This window comes from Podarcis tiliguerta, assembly GCF_965153285.1.
Source record: "Podarcis tiliguerta genome assembly, chromosome: 17".
Taxonomy (NCBI): Eukaryota; Metazoa; Chordata; class Lepidosauria; order Squamata; family Lacertidae; genus Podarcis; species Podarcis tiliguerta.
Window position 1 is genome coordinate 14,422,040 of NC_139550.1, and position 17,083 is coordinate 14,439,122.

At 44.2% G+C, this 17,083-nt stretch overlaps 1 protein-coding gene across 1 annotated transcript in view; it reads right to left on the bottom strand.

Annotated features, from left to right (window-relative positions):
• Positions 1 to 17,083, bottom strand: part of PLPPR1 (phospholipid phosphatase related 1) — a 152,918-nt gene extending 135,835 nt beyond the window's left edge. Inside the window, exon 1 of the mRNA XM_083420542.1 lies at positions 16,953 to 17,083. The gene's annotated coding sequence lies outside the window, so the exon portion shown is untranslated. The remainder of the gene's footprint in view (positions 1 to 16,952) is intronic.

Below are 17,083 nucleotides of genomic sequence, written 5' to 3' on the forward strand. Positions count from 1 at the left end.
GCCACTTTATTGTGGACATAATTGCCATAATAGATAAGAAGCTTTTTTGGGGGTATGTTTTAATCCTCAAGAAGATTGGAAGTAGAGAAGAATGAAGGACGAGAGAGCAAGGCAATTACAGATGAGCACACCAAAGGCGGAGACTAATGCACCATGAAACTGGTGACTGGGGGGCATGTTCCAGCCTGCAAGACGAGCGCTCGGGTCCAATGAAGGTGAATGGAAATTGCATACATAAAACCCAAGGGTGGGAATGGAATGAGGATTCCGCTTCGTTAGAGCTGTACGTCAGTTCACTTCCAATTGGTTCTGTATCTCCTTTCTTCATATTTCCCCCCTCTTGCACTTTCAGTGATTCTCATAAAGAGCAGGGAATTACGTACAGTGGCCTAGTAGTAGCAGAGTTCTCAAGCATTTTCGTCAACCCTGAGTCATGACCACTGCTGGCTGGGTGCCTCTCGTATTCAGAATCCCGCACATTATGGAAATGTGTACAGTCATACCTCATGTTATGTCCACTTCATGTTATGTTCTTTCAGGTTATGTCCAGCAGCGACCTGGAAGTACTGGAAAGGGTTAATTCTGGGTTTTGTCACTTGCTCATGCGCAGATGCGCAAAATGACATCACACACAAAATGAAGTCACACACATGCGCAGAAGCGGCGAAATCGCAACCCGCGCATGCGCAGAAGTGCCACTGCAGGTTGCGTTCTTTTCATGTTGCAAACGGGCCTCCGGAACGGATCCCATTCGCAACCAGAGGTACCACTATATATTGATTACCTGATTACCTGGAGGGGGAATATGAGATGAAAGGCCTTGCATTTTCTCCTGGTCACAGAAGCCACAGTGACTGTGTGGTTGAGGACCACAGGCATAGAATAACAGGATTGTAGAGTTGGAACGGACCCCAAGGGTCATTGAGTGCAACCCCCTGCAATGCAGGAATCTCAGCTAAAGCATCCAGGACAGTGGGCCATTCAAACTCTGCTTTAAAACTTTCAAGGAAGGCAAGTCCACAACCTCCCAAGGGAGACCATTCCACTGTCGAATAGCTCTTACTGCCAGAAAGTTCTTCCTGGTGTTTAGTTGGAATCTATTTTTTTGTAACTTGAAGCCATTGGTTCGAGTCCTACCCTCCAGAGGAGGATCCACACAATTACTGAAGGCACTTCCAGATCATGTAAAAGCAGGTGTGGGGAACCAAAACACCTTAATTGTAAACCAGCTGTTTCCCAGCTCACTAGCAGCAGGGAGATTTTGAGGCCCAGGAAGAAAGAATCTGAGCTTTAGAAAGTGTGTGGGATACTTATTTTAATAGGTAGTTATTTTTCTCTTTGACATCTGGTGGGAGGGCGTTCCACAGGGTGGGTGCCACTACCAAGAAGGCCCTCTGCCTGGTTTCCTGTAACTTGGCTTCGCACAGTGAGGAAACCGCCAGAAGGCCCTCGGCGCTGGACCTCAGTGTCCGGGCAGAACATTGCTGAACTGCACTTCCCATTGTTCCTGGCCATTGTCCATGCTTGCTATGGCTGATGGGACTTGTGGTTCAATCTACCACCTCCATCTCCAATCCTTCAATGTCTTTACCCATGGTTTGGTGGGTATATTGGAGGTGCTATGCACCTCTGTCACAGCCCCACCCATATCAACTCTAGCCAAGCTGTGCTTTCTATGGGTGCAGCTAAATCCTGCCACAGAGGCACCTGCTGGCCTGAAGCAGTGCAGCACCTCAAACATAGTTGCTGTCAGTGTAGTCTAAAGCAGGTATGTGAAATATGGAGCCAGAATTCATCCACTGCCTCTCAAAACGTGGCAAGCATTGATAACCCAGGCAGATGTTTTGTACCTAGCATGCAACACTTTCCTTCACAAGCTTGCTGTTACATGATTAGCCTCGACTTTTATCGATTTGCTCCTTAAGAAGCAATCTCACAGGTCCACAAATGTTCCACCAAGCATTTTCCGTGAAGGAGGTAAGACTAGATATCTTTGATGATAATAGCAAGGAGTAACAGGAATCTTTCTTTAATCCCCCACCCCCCACCCCGCAGTCTGAATTCCTTTAAGAGGTACAGAGCCCAGGGAAAAGAATGCCTTTGCAAATATAGAACCTGATGCCATTTAGACAAACGGCTTCCTTCACATCATTAGCATTCCCAAAGTGGACGAGGCTCACCAATGTGCAAATACATGCTCCTGTGAGTTTGCTAGACAAAGCCAGCCTCTGCGCCACCAAGCAAATTTGCTTCTTTGATCGATCTGGCCTGTTGCAGCCACCTTACCCTGCCCTTGTGTGCCACAGAGAACTGCAGCAATTTTAACACATCAATGCATTGCACTGGGGGAAACAAAAAATCCATGGCTATTGTTATGGGTCAACACACCAGCAAAACAGACTTCTTGCTATGTTTTGTGAACTGCGCTGGTGGGAGTGACTCGAGCTCACTCAAGAGGACTGGATGCCAATAGACGGAAGAGATGTATGCTGTTGTGAGTAATGGGTGTATTAAAAGTGGCAGCTCCTCACTCCCTGAATTAGGAAGGTGGTTGCACAACACTATAACCTTTCCTAAATAGGAAATATAATCAAAAGTAATGTGAGGAGATCAATGTGGCAATGTTTTCAGCCAAAGAATTACCAACTAATCCTACTAAGTTTCTCAATGCATACTTATAATGAGTTGTGTCCTGATAATTTCATTATAATGGCTACTCTGAAGAGAACTAATGAGCTCACCTGAACTAGAATGTTAACCTGCTCAGCTTTATTAATAAATGATCACAGCTTATTCCTTGTGTGAGGTAAATGATCCCATAGAGAATATTAGCATTTTATAGACTATGGTTAGGATTTTCCTCTGATCTCTTTTTAAAATTCATTTGTATTGATTTCCTCCCCCTCCCTATAGAGAGTACCTATATTTGCGTTAACTGTAATGCACGGTGATAAAAACAGCTAAAGGCTCCTTTCTTCTGGTAATCCAATAAATAAAAATTACCGAATTGAGATCTTTCTTTCTTTCTTTCTTTCTTTCTTTCTTTCTTTCTTTCAGCTGTTTCATTTATGCTGCTCTGTGAAGTAAGATTATGTGTTCTTTATGGCTTCCTTAGAGAAGTTTTGAAATGCCATCGAACCCAGATTGGAAACAAAATGCAATCAATTTTTCCTTCCATTGCTACTTACATATCTGATAACCTATGAAGAAAGAGATGTTGGGCGGCGGCGGGGGGGGGGGGGGGAGAAAACGCAAGGCACCCACGTCTGGAACATGGAATAATTGTGTCAATTGAGAAATACAAATCTCAAAGTGATGTAATTTTTAAAAGGGACATAGCATGCCTTTGTAAACGCCAGGGCAGCCTTCTGGAAACCAAGTACGCATCAGTTTTTGAAGCTCGCCAGTTACCATGGTTACCACTACATGGGCTCAGCTTATTTATAGCGATGCACTACAGACAGTGTCTTCCTGAAGGAAGGAGAGAGAATTCTGACCTAGAAGGAACATGAGGGCTGCTTGTTGGAAAGTATGAGATGGGAGGAGAAGAAGAAGAAAAAGAAGAAGAAGAAACAACAACTGCCTAGTTAACTACAAGGATCCCTAGAACAACAGTTTAATTCTTCTCGAAAGGTGAATGTAGAAGTCAGTCACAGAAGGGCTACTCAAAAGTCAGCTCAGGCGCTTAATATAAGACACTTGTATTATTACTTTCTTACTTATTTATTTATATACCACTTATATGCCAAAAATGGCCTCTAGCCGTTTAACCCTCACACAATTAAAATACACCCTAACAATTCCACTAGAACATTAAAAAATCTGTAATGGCAGTTTTCGAGAAAACGGGCCCCTTACAAAGGGTAACAATTAAAACATCTGAAAGAGCAAATAAAACAATAGGATCAGGAAGCTTGAGGTCAGTGGAATGGTAGCCTGATCTATTCCGCCAAAAATCAAGTTCTCTGAAATTTGCACCCCAATTGCTCTTTTTAAAAAAGCAACTACGATTCTCATTCCAAGAGACGAACAGCAGATGTGACCACATTTTCTTGCCTATATTTCAGTGGTTAAGCATATGAATAAACCAAACTTGGGACATGCTCTTTCTAACTAAGAGGCATAGCTCATGTCTTTGGTTCCAAAGGCCACAATGGAAAATGTGGTGGATTATTAGAAGGCTTGGCGTGTTTGCATATTGCTGGCCAGGTGGGGCTCATTAGCTCTGGGGCAAGGTGTGTGATTCCTTGGCTGGAGGAAGCTCAGGACAGGTGAGGGCCTCACTCCTCATCAAGCCCAGATGCGGCAATCAGCATGCAAAGTACAAAAGGGAAGCTGGGATGCACCTGGACCTCTGTGGGACTGTGTTCCAGGCTTGACTCTGGACTGTATCCCTACTGCTAGACTTCAGACTTGGTTTATCTGGATTTACCCTGGACTGCCTTTCCTGATCTTTGGACTTTGCTTGTGTGGACTAACCCCTGGACTTTGGACCTGATATACTGACTTGCTGCCAGGTAGGCCAAGGGTACAGGGCACTTTTTAAGTGTGAAACTACTCCAGGGCATGGATGATACCTAGCTCAATAGAATTTACTGTCTGCTTTGTTCCTGATTATTTTCTCAGTTTCCAGTATTCGTATTTTCTGCCTTTTCCCCTGAAAGCGACTACAGCTAAAATTTTGTTTCACTCCATTTATCTGTCGAAGGTGTTTACACGATCGCTTCCCTCACACAGTTCTACTTTACAACAATCTGTGAGGTAAAGGAGTTAAGTATAAATAAATTTTAAAGTTTTGATGGTAAGATAAGGTTAAAATAAATTAAGATAATTAAATGACAGAAAGCAGTGAAAGATGGAAAGGATTACCTGATATAGTTAATAACTGGAATACAAAAAAGGGAGGTGTGAGGAGGTCGAGGAAATAAGTTAATGAAAGATAATTATAAATATTGGATTTGTTTTTAATTGCTTTTATTTCTGTATGTGTTTTGATGTACTGTGTTTTTTTCTTTTTATGTATTGATTTGTATTGTTTATTCTTTTTTCCTTTTTTCCTTTTTTCTCTTTTTTTGCTTTTTTTCTGTAACTTTTAAACTTCTAATAAATATTATTTTTAAAAAAACAATCTGTGAGGTAGTTTTGGCGGAGAGGTTGTAATTGGCACAAGGAGACCGATGTATATGCAGATACATGCAAATGTGGGAGAATCTTCCTATGTAGAGTATAATGTCCTTATTTTCACTTGATAAATGTCGAGGGTTTGGGTTAGGTTTTCCACCTCAGTGTGTCTGGGAAATATGGAGAGCGTGGCTCACAAGATGGAGGAACAGATGGAAATGACCTTTCCTCATTCTTCCTGTCCAACTTATCAAGGCTAGGCTTGCACAACTCATGACCTGTATAGGCCTAATGCAGCCCATTAGCCATGGGTGGTGGTCTAACAGGAGCTTGAGAAGCTTCCTGGATTTCATCCCCACCACCTTAGAGGTGCAAAACTAGGGAGTCTAGCACCTAGCAGGCCACAATATGTAGCTGGTGGGCTTAATGATTCAGTTTGGTGTGTTGTGAGCCAGGGATGTCCGCACAGCGCATCTCCTCGCCATATAAATATGCTACTTTCTACCAGTTGCTGTGTTTGTCTTACTAAGCCCAAATTGCACTTCAAGATCCCAGCCACCCCACAAAAATTAAGACACAGTGACATGGGATTTTAGTTCAAGTTACTGGGCAAAATTTAGGCCACAACTTTATTGAATACAGAATGTGAGTGGTATTGGCTTAGGCATTGGAATCATCCAAATATATCAGACTTCCATCTGCATCGCGGGGAATCTGATAAAAGGGTGAAACACCACCAGAGGGAGCCCCCCCGGTGCCCCCAGGGGGTCCTAGTATGGCCCTAGCCCCTACTGTGGGGTTTCGGACAAGACCCAGGCCAACCCCTGATTCCTTTAACGGAATACCCTTGAGCTTGGAGGGGGCAGGTGATGGCCACACCTCCCCTCCCCACACATTGCTGATCCAATGCCTAACCGCCAAACCTTACAAAGTTGTGACGATTGCTACGCAGTAAGCGAAAACCAAATGGCTCTGTCAATCTGCCAGATGGAAAAATTCCTACCAGGCTTCCATTGCAAAACAGGCAACCAACAACGTCCATAGCAAGGCCAACACACCAAATAAAGGGGGTGGGTGGGTGGGCAGGTGATCTGTTGTGCGAAGGCAAACATTGAATGTTTCGCAGCCACCCCCCCAAGCCAAGCCATTGGCTTTAGGGACTCAGTGACTGCAAAACGACCTACCAGAGTGGAGCAGGGCATAGCCCTGCCCACACCAGGAGGTGGGAGATGCCTAGGGGCCCAAGCGCAATGTGTACTCTCCTTGAAGAGGATCCGATTATCTGGACTCTGAATGGTCTTTGTTCAAATATGCCCAAGTGCTGTAAAAGCCACTCACTAAGAACCCTGCACCTCATCTGCAGTCAATACACTTCATATGGGGAGAGGGGGGGATCCATTGCCTTTTCATATAAATCGCCTCATTTCTACAAATGGGATGTACTTTAAAGGAAAGCAGATAATGCGAGAACAATAGCCAAGCATGTCAAAGGAGCAGATGAGAGACAGGCACTGACTGCTTCTCACCTCTTGTAGGCAGCGATAAAGTGCATAATTAAATAGAAATCCGTGCAATTAGCAGGGGCAGCATAAAAGTGCCTGTGCTTATATAGTTACTGTTAATTCAGTGATTCAATTCAAGCTGCTTCATCACTTGGAAGTTGGAGGCAGATTTTCTTATTACCATTATTATTTTTAAAAATCAAAACCTTAATTCCTTGCTCTCTGGAAAAGTCAGGACTGGGAGGGCATGGTAGATCAAAGCAAGCAGGAGGTATGAAGAGTGGGAAAAGTCCCTTACCTGCTTCCCGGAAGCCCATTTGGGGCTGCCATTTAGAATTTAGCTGTTAGGATGACATATCACTGCAGGAAGTTTGCTGTTTATTTATTTGTTTTTAATTAAAATGGGATTCTTAATCATCTGGAGAATGTAATTGACTTTGCCATGAATTCCCTGATATACTGTTAATATCCAGGATAACAGAATTCCCACTGTTTCATTACCTTGTTTTTTCTGGCTCACTGTTTGCTTTCCATCTTCTTGAATTCTGGTCCAAGAGGACAATTTCTCCAATTGATTTCAGAACTGGAGCATAGTTTTCTCATCTGCATCTTTTCATTCCACTACATTACCAACGTATACTTGTGTGTATTGACCACAAAAAAGCTATCCTGATCTGATGGTGAAAATGTATGACTGCACCATGACTACTTTTGTGCAGTGTTTTACCAATTTGCACCTGCCACCACATGAAAGGCTCTTAATACGACCTTAATCGCATGCAATTTGTTCTTTTGAAGTGTATTATCAGTGCATACAAGTGTACCTTTGCATGGGTAAAAACAGCATATACAAATATCTTGATCCAGTCAAACATATGACCACAACAAGATTGCTTTTCTAAAGTGCATTAAGCACAGATGTCCATTGGATATTTAGAGGGGGAAAAGAAGCAATTAATGAACTGAAGAAGCCTTGATTTATTTTTTATTTTTTTTACAAAAAAAACAACTTTGTGCATCTGCATCTAAACTTGCCCCTTTCTAAATTTTATTTACTGGTGTGTGTTTTTCTTTTTGTAAATTGACCAAAGAATATAATAATATAAAATCGGCATTATGGGCTTTTCTTAGGACGGTGGAGGCCATGTGTGCTGTGTCCCATTGCTGAAGCTATGGTGGCATTTGCTCTTCTAATAATAATAATAATAATAATAATAATAATAACAATAATAATAATAATATCTTTATTGTCATTGCCCCCTTCGGGGACAACGAAATTACTTGGCTGCTCCATAAAAACACTAATTAAAAAATATAGTAAAATACAGCAAGGGAGATTAGATGACTTTCAAAGTCCGGGCTTCCCATTCAGGGCCGAGATCGCTCTGGAGAAGAAGCTGTTCTTAAGACGGCTCGTTCTTGTCTTCATCGTCCTGTATCTCCGTCCCGACGGCAAGAGCTCGAAGAGACAGTGACCAGGATGTGATGGATCTTTTACTATGTCCAGTGCCTTCCTATGGCACCTTGTGGCATAAATCTGCTCTAAGGTGGAGAGTGGGCAGCCAACAATGCTCTCTGCTGCCTTAACAACCCTGCGCAACCCCATCCTGTCCTGGGTGGTACAGCTTCCGTACCACACACATAAGCCATAAGTAAGCACGCTCTCAATGGCACAGTGATAGAAGGCAAGCAGCAGTTTCTGCGGAAGATGGTTTTTCCTTAGTATTCTCAAAAAATACAGTCTCTGCTGCGCCTTCTTCACAAGCCCCCTTGTGTTGACACTCCAGGACAGATCCTCTTGTAATTCAATGCCCAAAAATCTGAACGTTGTTACCCTCTCCACACAGACCCCATCAATCATAAGTGGCTGGACATTGCTCTTCTGATAGGAAATGCTCGGGGGGAAGCAAAAATGGGGAGTCAAGGAGGGCAAGTTGGGTGAAGGGGGAGTGAGAAATGTCCTTATGTCCATCAGAGGAATGTTGGCAGGCATGAGTTCAATAGCTGACTCACACAATAGCTGATCACACAAGGGGCAGCAACTGGCATTGGGCCAAAATTCAGGTAAGGAGAATCTCAGTACTATCTCTATTAAACTCCTATTCCCCCACCCCACCCTGTTTCTGTTCACAAAGATCTTTTGCAGTGTTGGGGGGGGGGTGTCACTATTAGGATTGTACTAAACCCAATATAACCAGGTCTGAGGATACAAAATGTCAGAGAAAAGTTGATTAGAATTCTATGTAAAGGGGGGGGGGGGAGAGACCTAATTCTGAAGCCTGTACAGAAAGTCACTTGCACCCAACTGCTTTTCTTGCCCAATTTATTATGGTTCTCCCAGTCCTGGTTTAGAGGCAAGGAGCTATGTAGACGATTCATCCAAAAACCACAGGCAGTACTTCAGCTTCTGAGGTATTCCACTTTCTACTATTCCACTTTCAAGCGTATATATTATCAGGCAGTAATAAAGTAGTTACAGGATTGGGGAAAGCCTTGTTGACGAGGAAGGAAATACTACTTTGTGAGAAAAATGTGTTGCACAGGTGATTGGAGACAATGACCTTTGTTAGAATTCCTGCTCCATGATTGCAGTCATAGGATTGTTGTCTTTCACATGACGGTATGTGTTTTGACTCCACAGAGTGCGAAGTGAAGGAAACAGAACGTTTGTGTTACTGTGTTCCATGAAGTGGGACTATTGTCCTTTCTCTCTCTGCTGTTTGATGCTAGAGAGAGAGGGAGCCATGTTGCAATGCTCCGTGTGTGATTATATGTAAATAAAGTAGATTAGCCAAAATGCCGAGTTGCTGAGATCTGTCATGCACTTGATGCGCGAACTCTGCGGATTCCTAAGTGTGCCGGTGTTGGTTGGCATTGGTCGCTGTGATGTTCAGGCTGAAGAAAGCTTATGAAGCTCCCGAACGATCGACCAGGAGGGAGAGAACATGTCAGTCGGGCATGTGTCTCTGCCAGGGTCCTACTTGAGTGTAGGCTGAACTCCTGACAACCTTTTCCAAGGAAGTGCAACTAAGACTACTTGGGGATAAACTCCATCAGTCATAATGTGTTTTACTTCCAAGCAGGTTTCCTTAGGATCAAACAAATGCCAGTCTATTTGTAAGTAAGACCTGCTAAGTTCAATAGCCCTTGTTCCAGAATAAGTGAGTGCATTGGCTTGTGGCTGTGGCCTGTTTATGGCACTCCTTGAAAGGCAGCCTGTACTGTAATCTAAATCAAATCCATGCTCAAGGTTACGGCTGAAGGTTGAGTGATAAACATCTTACAAGGAAGAACTCCTCTGCCGGTGTCTTCTCCTGACTGAAAGCAAACATAATTAATTTGGACGAATGTTCTTTCCACAGCCGTTATGTAAATGGGGCCTGGCCGTGTCACAGAGAACTTGAATTGAAAAGCAAATAAGAATGCAGGACACTGTACACATTTGCATTCTGTAGCAACCACTGCTAACGGGTGATGCTGTGAAACGGGGAATGTGGCAAATAAGAGCAACATCCACATTGAAGGGACACGGGTGGTGCTGTGGGTTAAACCACAGAGCCTAGGACTTGCCTATCAGAAGGTTGGTGGTTTGAATCCCCGCGATGGATTGAGCTCCCGTTCCTCAGTCCCTGCACCTGCCAACCTAGCAGTTCGAAAGCACATCAAAGTGCAAGTAGATAAATAGGTACCGCTCTGGCGGGAAGGTAAACGGCGTTTCTGTGCGCTGCTCTGGTTCGTCAGAAGCGGCTTAGTCATGCTGGCCACATGACCCGGAAGCTGTACGCCAGCTCCCTCGGCCAGTAAAGCGAGATGAGCGCCGCAACCCCAGAGTCTTCCGCAACTGGACCTAACGGTCAGGGGTCCCTTTACCTTTTACCACATTGTTATTTATTACTATTTGTTCCTTGTATTTATTTCCCACCTTCCCTTCAATGAGCCCACAGTACATGGTCTTCCTCCTCCTCCTCTTCCTCTTCATAGAACTGGAAGGGTCATCTAGTCCACCCCCCAATCTCAGCTAAAGCATCCATGACAGATGGCCACCCAACCTCTGCTTAAATACCTCCAAGGAAGGAGAGTCCATAACCTCCTGAGGGAGGCTGTTCCACTGCCAAACAGCTCTTACTATCTAAAGGTTTTTCTGCATGTTTAGTTGGAATCTCCTTTTTTGTAACTTGAAGCCATTGGTTCGAGCCCTACCCTCCAGAACAGGAGAAAACAATCTTGCTCCATCTTCCATGTGACAGCCTTTAGATATTTGAAGATGGCTATCATATCTCCTCTCAGTCTCCTCTTTTCCAAGCTAAACGTACTCCTTGAAGCATTCATTGTAAGGCTTGGTTTCCAAGACTTTTTCTTTCTCATTGTTATCCACACAACCTGTGAGGTAGGTTAAGAAGCTGTGACTGGCCCCAGGTCACACAAGAAGTATCATGCCTGTGACAACTTGACCTCTGGTTTCCTAGGTCCTAGTTCAGCACCCGAACCACTACACCACCTTGGCTCCCAATTTTTGAAAATAAATGAGAATGGGCCCGCATTACCTTTATTACCAGGTATATATAAGGATTCCTTCAAACTGCTAAGAGATCTAGGAGATCAGAAGAGAAAGGAGAAACATAGAAGGTGGCTTATAGATGTGATGTGCCCACTGATGGTATAATTATTTCCTTATTTTCCACTTATGTATTTTTTTTAAAAAATATTTTGATCCTACCTTTCAGGTTACAGAGCTTTCCATGGCAGTTAGTAAAATCAAAACAAGTCATTAGGATCTTTTCCACAGTACCATAGTTACAACCCTAAACTCACCTGCTAGGCAATGGTTCTCATGGAGCTTTGCTAGAATTACTTCTGAGTAATAAATGGTGAGGTTCACACTGCACATCTTCTTAGTGTTGGCTGGATAGGCCTAAGAGACAAAAAATGTTGTGTGTATTGGGGCCTTGGCTCGCTACTATCTCTCTAAACTGGAAAAACAAAGATTGACCTCTTGTGGTTGCAGGAAATAAGATGGCCGCATTGTTACATAGAGCACAGCAATGCCATGCCACAAACGACTTAACGAAATGAGGAACAAATTCCAACAACTTTTCAAGGCAGAGTCTATGGTGTCACTAACCAATGTTGTCCACCTAGGGCCAGACATGACATGGGAAGCCCATGACATGGGAAGCCCATGGGAAGCCCAGAGGAAGCACTGTAAAGCTTCCTAAACTTGGGTTTCCAGCTGTTTTTGGACTACAACTCCCATCATCCGTAGCTAGCAGGGCCAGTAGTTAGGGATGATAGGAATTGCAGTCCAAAAACAGCTGGAGACCCAAGTTTGGGAAACATTGTTGTGGAGCATGATTTGTATGTGCATATGTGTGTTGGTAAAACACAACGTAGCAAATGTAAGCTTTTAATCTAGACTCCTTAATATAATTGTTCCTCTGACAGATATAGCTCCTCCCATTTTGAGGAAATTTTTCTAATCTTTCTTGCACAAACACATTTCCCTTGTGAAGGTGCACTTCAGAGGGCCCCGTTTACTTGCTAAGGATCTACCAGCTTAATTTTCTGATTTATTTTTCCCATTATTGATTGTGTGCTGCGGCTCAGCCTACAGCTGGGTTTTCCCAATTTCTCAGCCAAAGATGTTGCCATGGCAACAGCTGTGAGGGGGGAGGGTAAAAAAAAATATCACTTGGCTTTAGCATTGTGCCAACGTGTCACTGTTCTAAGCAGAACTATTCTCTTGAAATTGGATTATAAAACATTCTTATGGCAGAGACATGCTCAGATGTTGTGCTCCTCCCTGAAATCTATTCGCAAGCATCTCCTGGAGGATCTCTCTGCCTCTGATACGAGAGCACGTTACTTCAGTTTAGCTAGAGAGAACATTATTATAATAATGACTTTATATATAGTGCCGCAAATTATGGAGCATGGCACAACTCATCGATTGTGAGTTGGGTGGTTATTAACAGAGGGCTGGATTCTGAGTAACTCCAGTCATCTCTCCTTTTTAACAGTGAACTGAGGTGATGAGTGACAACAGAATTGATTTAGCCCAAGCAGGGCTGCTGAGGAACAGAGAGGTATCAGCATTAAGTCTCAAAAAAACAAGAACAACCCAATAAAGGTAAAGGGACCCCTGACTGTTAGGTCCAGTCGTGGACGACTCTGGGGTTGCGGTGCTCATCTCTCTATAGGCCGAGGGAGTCGCCGTTTGTCCGCAAACAGCATGACTAAGCTGCTTCTGGCGAACCAGAGCAGCGCATGGAAATGCCATTTACCTTCCCACCAGAGCGGTACCTATTTATCTACTTGCACTTTGATGTGCTTTTGAACTGCTAGGTTGGCAGGAGCAGGGACCGAACAACAGGAGCTCACCCCATCGCGGGGATTTGAACCACCGACTTTCTGATTGGCAAGCCCTAGGCTCAGTGGTTTAGACCACAGTGCCGCCCACGTCCCTGAACAACCCAGTACCCTCCTCCAAAAATCCTTCAGCCAAATGGGGACTGAGCATGGTCAGTAGCCACACAAATTTATTTTATTTCACTTTTCAAAAGAAATTAAAACCTAGCTGACTCTACCCATCACCTCCATGAAAGGAGATTGTCAAATCTAAAGTACATGGCATAAGGGGGTTGGACTAGATGACCCAAGTGGTCCCTTCCAGCTCTGAAATTCTGTGATTCTAAGTGGAAAGACTAGCAAAGGATGAGAAGGTCTGTTTAGGCAGAAGTAACTTTGCTTGTCAATTTATCCTCCAGGCTTCCAGCTATGCTCATTGCTTGATAAACCTACATACCCCACAAGGAAATCACATATATATACATTATTGCACTGATTCCTAATCCTGGGAGGAACCCAGTAGCTGAGAGGGCAGCTGTATTTCCACAAGGAGCTCTTACATGGCTGGAGTAATCATGAGAGTGCAACCAATTGCAGGGGACTTGAAGAGAGAGCCCAGTGAACTTCATGCATTGGTTTATCTTTATTTTACGCTGTTGTTAACCAGAAGGTTGGTGGTTCGAGCCAACCCAGAGACAGAGGTGGGCAGGATTCCTGTCAGGAGTTCAGCCTACACTCGAGTAGGACTGTGGCAGAGACAATGCCCAACTGGCATGTTCTCTCCCTCCTGGTCAATCATTTGGGAGCTTCAGAAGCTTTCTTCTGCCCGAACATCACAGCGACCGATGCCAACAGACATCAGCACACTTAGGGATCTGCAGAGTCTGCACAGTTCACATGACAGACCTCAGCAACCCAGCATTTTGACTAATCTTTATTTACATATAAACACACAGAGAGCACTACAACATGGCTCCCTCTCTCTCCAGCATCAGACACCAAAGAGAAAAAACAAAGGACAACAGTCCTTCAGGGAACACAGTAGCACAAACATCTGTCTCCGTCACTTCCCACTTTGTGGAGTCAAAACATATACCGTCATGTGATAGACAAAAATCCCATGATTGCAGTCATGGAGCAGGAATTCTAACATCCTCCCCCAATTCATGACTTGTGTTGCAGTCATCAGTGTAACAACCACCACCATACAGATGCAATGCACACAGTATACCTCTGTATCACCCGTTCCACCCTTGGAATTACCTGCAACTGGATTGGCCTTAGGCCTTACCGTCTTGCACTTCTGACTAGTCTTGGCATCATAACCCTTCTGACTATCAGGAAGTCTCACACCTGGCTTTGCTGGGACTCAAACCCTAGCCTCGTTCCCCTCTGAGCAATCAGTGTTGACACACACAGCCTCTGGACGTGGTCTGGCTTCCTTCTCCAAGAAAACAGTGTATACCCTTACAGCCTTTGGGCGTGGTCTCTTGTCCTTCAAGGACAAACCCTGTACCCCTTTTAAGACTCTGGGTTCCAAGATCTGTGTCAAGCCACTAACCACAGCTAAATCTGCAACAGCTGTGTTAGCAAACTCCTGAGCATACCTGGTGGGCATGTCACCCTTTGTAGCTCCTCCTGATCTGCGCATCTGGCACATCTCCTCCACTGGATCAGTGGAACTCACCTCAGTGCACCTGCTGTTTATAACAGCAACAGACTTAGTATCTAAGCCTCCAGCAATGGGGTAGCCTAGCAAAATACACATCCCCCCCCCCACTCTGCTCTGTAGGGAGATGGACTTGGGAGTTCTTTCCAACTCTACAATTATTCTACATGAACTTCTCTAGCAATGCTTACTGAAGAGTGCTATAGAAATTAATTAAATCCTTCTTAAGCAACCTGTAAAGGAGATTAGTAGAATTAAGACCATTTAAAAGACTGGGGCTGAGGTTGAGTGGTTTGCTTAATGCTATCTAGTAAGTTTATGGGTGAGTTAAGATTTGAGCCCAGTGGTTTTGTGGTTCACAGAACTCTTGCTTAGCCACAATACTGTGCTAGTTATTCTTTTTTTATTATTCTCTCCTTGATCCCTCCCTTGATTTATTCAACTTCCCTTGTTTTTTGTTCATCTTTCCTTAGAAGTGATTAAGATATCTTTTGCGCACTGCTGTTGGTTGATGGAAAGTCATCGTTGTCATGCCTTAAGTATTGTTGGAGAATTTTTATATGCCTGTGGGTGTGAAGCAAGGAAGACGGTGCAGGCAGCATAAATTCTAAACAGAGAGAAATATTGATATGTGTATATGTGAGAGATACTTTGCCAAGAGCTCTAAACAAAACAAAATTGACAACAGTGACAGTGCTAAACTATCAGAGATGGGCGAAAACAATAAGTATTGACTTAAGTCCTGGTGACAAATGAAGAGTCTGCGTGGAACCTCTGAGAAAAGTGTTTTGCTCTTAGCAACTGCAGCTGTTTCCTTCCTTGTGACAGTGTTGATTTACGGCGGCTTATCAAGATATGTCTTCAGTGAGGCATAATGCTGATTTTACAGGGAGGAGGGAGACAATATGGATGTTATCAGAGCTATGCCAGGTTCTCATACCCTTGGGCCAATGGCTAAACGTGGAATTCATCAATGTTTCAAAGGATAAGGCAGGCTGGCCATGCTCCTGATGTGAGGATGGGCTCTCCTGTACAGAAACCATGCCTACACAATTTGTGTGCAACCTGTTTTCTGCAGCTCCTGTGCAGAACAGCCAATCAATGTGTGGAGGTCAGGGGTGGTCATAATATTGATTGTCCTTGAGTGATGTATTCAGTGGTCTGTGTTTGCCTGAGCTTGAGTCTGGACTAAGGAGTCTGAGCTCCTGTGTTCTGATTTGATACATGATGTCCAATCACAGAACATTCCAGGATGTGGGCCTCTGCCATTGGCCCTTGAACTCTGAGTCATGATTCGCAGCTTGGAAGTTAAGACAGCCAATCACGTTGGGAGTGGAAGTCGTCCAGGCTTTCACAAATGTATTTAAGCAGTTGCTTTGCCCCTGTTACCCAGTTATGTAGTTCAATAAAGGTTCTTGCTGTTATCACTGTGTCTTGCCTTGTGGGAACCCACCTACACTTCACCTTGCAACCAATCACCTGCACAGGACTTTACAGTCTGAACCAATAGGAATCCCAAGGCTTGAAACATACCCTCCAACATTTCTCCAGAGAAACTAGGGATGTCCTATTCAATAATAATTTGTTACCCACCCATCTGACTGGCTTACCCCAGCCACTCTGGGCGGCTTCCAACACATATAAAAACATAGGCAAAAGGTAAAGGGACCTCTGACCGTTAAGTCCAGTCACGGATAACTCTGGGGTTGCAGCGCTGATCTCGCTTTACTGGCCGAGGGAGCCGGCGTACAGCTTCCAGGTCATGTGGCCAGCATGACTAAGCCGCTTCTGGTGAACCAGAGCAGCGCACGGAAACGCCATTTACCTTCCCGCTGGAACGCTACCTATTTATCTACTTGCACTTTGGCGTGCTTTCGAACTGCTAGGTTTGCAGGAGCAGGGGCAACGGGAGCTCACCCCGTCATGGGGATTCGAATCCCAGACCTTCTCATCGGCAAGCCCTAGGCTCTGTGGTTTAGACCACGGCGCCACCCGTGTTATAAAAACATAATAAACCATTAATAATTAAAAACTTCCCCATACAGTGGTACCTCGGGTTAAGTACTTAATTCGTTCTGGAGGTCCATACTTAACCTGAAACTGTTCTTAACCTGAAGCACCACTTTAGCTAATGGGGGCTCCTGCTGTTGCTGTGCCGCCGTAGCAAGATTTCTATTCTCATCCTGAAGCAAAGTTCTTAACCTGAAGCACTATTTCTGGGTTAGCAGAATCTGTAACCTGAAGCGTATGTAACCCGAGGTACCACTGTACTGGGCTGCTTTCGGATGTCTTCTAAAGGATGTATAGTTACTCACCTCCTTGGCTCGGGGATCAGATAACTCCATACCCTCCAACATTTCTCTCATGAAACTAGGGATGCCCCAAGGAAAGGCAGGATATTCTGGGATCAAATCAGGATGGCTTCTGTAAATCCAGGACTGTTCCT